The sequence below is a fragment of the Lactuca saligna genome, chromosome 4 (genome assembly GCF_052625555.1).
Source record: "Lactuca saligna cultivar CGN05327 chromosome 4, ASM5262555v1, whole genome shotgun sequence".
In the NCBI taxonomy this organism is placed as follows: Eukaryota; Viridiplantae; Streptophyta; class Magnoliopsida; order Asterales; family Asteraceae; genus Lactuca; species Lactuca saligna.
The window spans coordinates 326,400,922-326,406,484 of NC_136420.1; the positions used below are offsets into that span (position 1 = coordinate 326,400,922).

Here is a 5,563-nt window from a genome sequence, read left to right on the forward strand (position 1 = left end):
ACTTCTCCTCCTTTTCTTTCTTGTACTCTTCATAAGGGAGCCACTCCTTCTTTGGTTTTCGCCAGTTATCATCATATTTGTCACCACTGGAGTAGCATACTTGCGCCTTCTTGTTCCCATTCTCGTCTAAGTCACAGTCTCTAGTAAGATGAGGTTCGTTGCAATTATCACAACCCACCCGAATAGCATGTATTGTTTGATCGATTTTATCCACCCTCCTATCCATGGTTTTCAACATAGCCATGACTACTGACAAATCTTCTGAAGCTGCCCCCCTCGTCACATCATTTCTCGGATTGTGGTATTCCCTAGAATGATTAGAGAATTCCTCAATTAATTGCTTTATCATCGGGGGATCTTTCTTCGTGATGGGGCATTGCGAGTCAAGTAATTGCCTTGTTGTAACATTCACTCCATCATAGAAAATGGAGACTTCTTGTTGACTATTGAGATCATGATGTGGGCAATTTCTTAATAGAATTTTGTACCTCTCCCAAACCTCATAAAGTGATTCTCCAGCTTGTTGCTCAAAGTTGGCTATGGCTTTCTTTAACTTAGCTATTTTGGAAGGTGGGCAAAATTGATCAATAAACTCTTCTTTCATCTTGACTGATGTAGTGATGGATCCGGGGGGAAGTGACTTGAGCCAATCTTTTGCAGCAACCTTCAATGTAACCGGAAGCATTAGAAGTAGGTAAGTGTCACGAGGTACGTTTGGAACATTGAAATAATCAGCTACATCGTTAACTTCATCCAAGTGTTTGTAAGCATCTTCATGGTCTTTTCCATAGAAGGGGATTTCTTTGAGTTGGGCAAGTATGTGACCCTTAAGCTCAAAAGTGACAGTTACGGGAATTTCGGGTTGCACAAGTCTCGGGTCGGTATCGTCGTGTATCCTCTTCTTCCATTCCCCCATGCGGACTTCATCGATGTTAGCCATAGGGATAACTAATTCGTCGCCGAAATCTGAGTCGTGCCCGAATGTAGGTTCTTCTTCTTCGGTTTCGTACTCGGTGTCCTCTTTTATTGGGTCTTCGATTTCTAAAGAGGCACTAGATGCTCCTGATTTGCTGCTCTTCTTCTTCCCAAAAACCATCTTTAAGCTAGACAAAGGCGACTTCTTAGGTGTATTCGAGCTTTCAACGTCTTTGCCTCTTCTTTTCCTCAACGCGGATTTTGGGTCTTCAAAAGGGAGAACCAGTGGTGTGTTGGATCCTATGGTAGTGAAACTCCTGCAACAAAACAAGAAAAACGCGTAAAAAGAACAAAAGATGAAATTGAATGAAAATAAAAATTAAACTGCCAAACAACAGGGTACTCGCTGAGTAGATTCGAGTGCACTCGGCGAGTAGGCTATATAAAACTAAAAAATAGACAAAATTAAATAAAAACGACTAAAAACTAATAAATACTAAAACCTAACCTACTTATTGAATTACTAAAAAAAATTAACTTTGTGCAAGATAAACTCACACAAAGGATCGATAAAACTAGGAATTAGATTTAATTTTTGAAACGCTCCACGACAACGGCGCCAAAAACTTGATGTGTGTATAAATGCACTAGTTTTATTCCTACTCTAAAAATATAATTTAAGTACACAAAGGTAGTGAACCTGTCTTTTAGTGGTATATTTAAATAAGTTAGGTATCGAACTCAAGGAACGGAAATTAAACTAACAACTAATTTTAACTAAACAAGTAATAAAAGTAAAGGGTTTTTCTCTAGTTTTACAAGACTAGAAACTTAAACACAACTCCTAACACGTAATTAACTAAACAACTAAGACAAGTAAAAATTTACCAAATTTAATAAAAGGTTTTTGTTTAGGTCCAATTAATTCACTCCTATGGTCAATTTTATGATAGAATAATATATTGATTGTTATTGGTTACCAACTATAGTGATTAGGTTCGCATTCGCTATTACCAACCCTTAGGAAATTACTCAATTTAAGCAGTGATCAAGTGGTTAAACTAATTAACTCCCTAGCTCAATTATTTGGATTAAATAAGATTTATAATTGGTTAATCAAATCGGTGGTTCAACTTACCCCTTGTTTGTTGGTTTACCAAACAAGCTCACACATTAATTTACCCATTCTCTAATTAATCCTAGTTTCATATTCACTAATCCTAGGCATATAATGAAGTGTTCAGATAAATCATATGAGGTTGATAATTAAGAGATGTTCATGCAGCCTAATTGTCTTCCAATTAACAGAAAACAGTTATAATCAATGCATAAGGTTCTTTAACAAACTTAGCTTAATAAAATCACCAATAATTAATCAAAGTAATAAATCACACCATAGGAGTAAATTAATCTTTCCTAAACAGAAACTACGAAATTTAGCTCATGATTACAGTCATAGAAAAGCTAAAAACGAATTCAATTAAACTAAACATGATTCACTTCTAGATTAAGTGGAAGATTTAACCTAATTCGCCTTAAGTCTTCTTAATGATCAAATATTAGGGTTCTTCGGGTCTACAAAGGTATCTCCAGTTGCAGGTTGCTCTCCAAGTAAGCCAAAAAAACTCCACAATTTAGGATCTCAATCATTATTTATAGTTATCTCAAAATAGGGTCTACTCGACGAGTAGATGCCCAACTCGCCGAGTAGATAGGAGAATCCATGTACGGCAAAGATTTTTGACTAATCTTCGCGAATATTCTTGGCAACTCATCGAGTAGGTGCGTGGACTCGCCGAGTAGCTCCAGATTTTCTCCTCTTTCTTCATTCTCTAGCTTCTAATTGCTTCCCCTTCTTTCTTTTTTGTTTCCAAGCATGTCTTCTGGACTGAAAATATAATTTAGACATTATTAAGTACCTTGTGTCCATATAATGCAAATAATTAGCTAATAATTGATAAAAATATATACTAAACATATGGCTAATTATGCACATATCAATATTTCAACAATTCAAAATGCAATGTTTTAACCTCAATCGACAATCTATAATCAATTCATGACAATCTTAATTCACTAATTATCTGTAGAAGTATGAACGACTGTGGAAGTTTGAATAATTCAAATTACTCTAGAAGTGTAAATATGCAAAAAGAAACAGAAGAGTAAATAATTAAATAAGACAATATGATACTCACAAATAATTTTCTATTATTCATTCACCAAATCAATTACATTTATTTTGTTACAAGTTTCAAACATATCACCTAACTACTAAAACTAAGATCATCTAGGAGGCCTATACTCCTACCATGCTGGTAGTGTTTGACTTTGCTCAGAGCCTTTGTGAAAGGATCTGCAACATTATATTCTGATGATACTCTCTTCACTAGAAGGTGTCCTTGTTCAACCTAATGTAGAATGTAATGGTACTTTTTGTCAATATGCTCTTATCTACCATGATTCTTTGGTTCTTTTGTCAAAGCAACCATGCCTTCATTATCATAGAATAGTTCCATAGGTTCCTGAATAGTTGGAACGACTCCGAGATCCCCGATAAAGTTCTTCAGCTAAGCCTCTTCCTTTGATGCTTCGCTCGCTACAATGTACTTAGTTCACACGTGGAATCAACCACTGCATCTTGATAGGTACTTTTCCATGTAACCGCTTCTCCATTCAGTAAGAATACCTAGCCAGACTGTGAAAAAAAATTTGTCTCGGTCTATTTGGAAGCTAGCGCCAATGTAACCACTTACTCTTAATGTATCACTGCCACTAAGAACTAAGAACATATCTTTCATTTTTCACAGATACTTAAGAATATTTTTCACCGCAATCCAATGGGCTGTGCCAAGATATCCATGAAATCGACTAACCATGCTCAAAGCATAGGACACATCAGGGTGAGTATAGGTCATTACATACATGATCGATCCTACAACCGAAGCATATGGGACTCAACTCATGTCAGGTATCTCTTCTTCAGTACTTGGACTTTGAGTCTTACTCAACTTGATATTACTATGAATGGGAAATTCCCTTTTTTTTGAATTCTCCATACTGAAACGCTTCGGTATTTTATCCAAATATGTACTATGGCTAAGACCAATAAGAAGATTCTTTCTATCCTAATAAATCCTTATTCCTAGAATATATGATGCTTCCCCTAGATCCTTTATAACGAAACACTTCCTAAGCCAAGACTTAATTTCTTGCAAGTTTGGAATATTGTTTCCTACAAGGAGTATGTCATTAATATACAAGACTAGGAAAGTAACTATACTCCTACTAGTTTTGACATATACACATAACTCATCTTCACTTCTAGAGAACCCAAAATCTTTAACTTTCTTATGGAGGCAAAGATTCCAACTATGAGATGCTTGTTTCAATCCATAAATGGATTTCTCAAGATTAAACACTCAATCAAGAAATTTGGCATGTATAAAACCTTCTGGACGTCACATGTAGATGTCCTCAGATAGATTCCCATTATGGAAAGTGGTTTTAACATCCATTTTCCAAATTTCATAATCATGAAATGCAACTATAACAAGCATAATCCTGATAGACTTTATCTTTGGTACTACTGAACATGTCTCATCATAGTCAATCCCTTAGGTTTGAGTAAATCCATTTGCAACCAGCCTAGATTTATAAGTGTGTACCTTCCCATCCATCTTGGTCTTCTTTTTGAAGATCCATTTTCACCCGACTGTCTTTCGACCAGGCACATGAGCAACCAAGTTCCATACTTAGTTATCATATATAGAATGAATCTCACTACCTATTACCTCCTTCCATTTAGAAGCTGCTGGGCCTACCATTGATTTCCTGTAGTTAGCAAGTTCATCCAAATATAATAGTGTATAGTGTACGATCACTAACAAACGTGTCACCATCTCTAGTAATATAGAAACCATAGAACTCAGGTGGTATGCTAACCCTACTGGAACAATGTAGGGGTAATGTGTTTTAACCTGACTCAAATGGAAACTCTTCCTCATGTTGGGTGCTAGTGTTGTCTGAGGTTCCTTCATTGGATGACTCTTGAATTTCTTCAAGATCAACTGTAATCCTACTTTCCTCTTTGAATATGAGTTCTCTCTCGCGAAAGAATCCCCTTCGATCTACAAAGATTATCACTAGGTCTGTAGAACAAGTAACATGGATTTCTGTGGGTAGTCAATGAAATAACACTTCTTGGCTCTGGGTTCAAGTTTGTCATGTGTCTCTCATCTTACGAGTGCTTCACAAACTTAAACCTTGATATGTGCGAGCGAGTGAGCTTTCCTTGTTCATATCTCATGAGGTGTTTTGGATACCTTATTTATTGGAACAAGAAGCAACTTTCTCTAAGGCATACCCCCAGAAATGAATAGAAAGATAATCTCAACTCATCATAAACCATTTATAGTAAGGTTCGATTACACCTCTCAGTCACACCATTAAGTTGTGGTGTTCTGGAAGAATTCAATTGTGAAACGATTCCACATTCCATGAGATAGCTATGGAACTCGGTACTAAGATACTCACCACCTCTGTCAGATCCGAGCTTCTTTATCTTCCTACCTAATTGATTCTTGACCTCGTGCTTAAACTCTTTGAACTTTTCAAAGTTTTCCAATTTATGTTTGATCAAGTATAT

General features: G+C 36.2%; 1 non-coding gene across 1 annotated transcript; it reads left to right on the top strand.

Moving 5' to 3' along the window:
- The first annotated feature begins 449 nt into the window (after window positions 1-449).
- On the top strand, window positions 450-556 carry LOC145044710 (small nucleolar RNA R71). The gene has a single exon (XR_013681655.1). It is a non-coding gene; the product is annotated as a small nucleolar RNA R71 (small nucleolar RNA).
- Window positions 557-5,563: the final 5,007 nt, after the last annotated feature.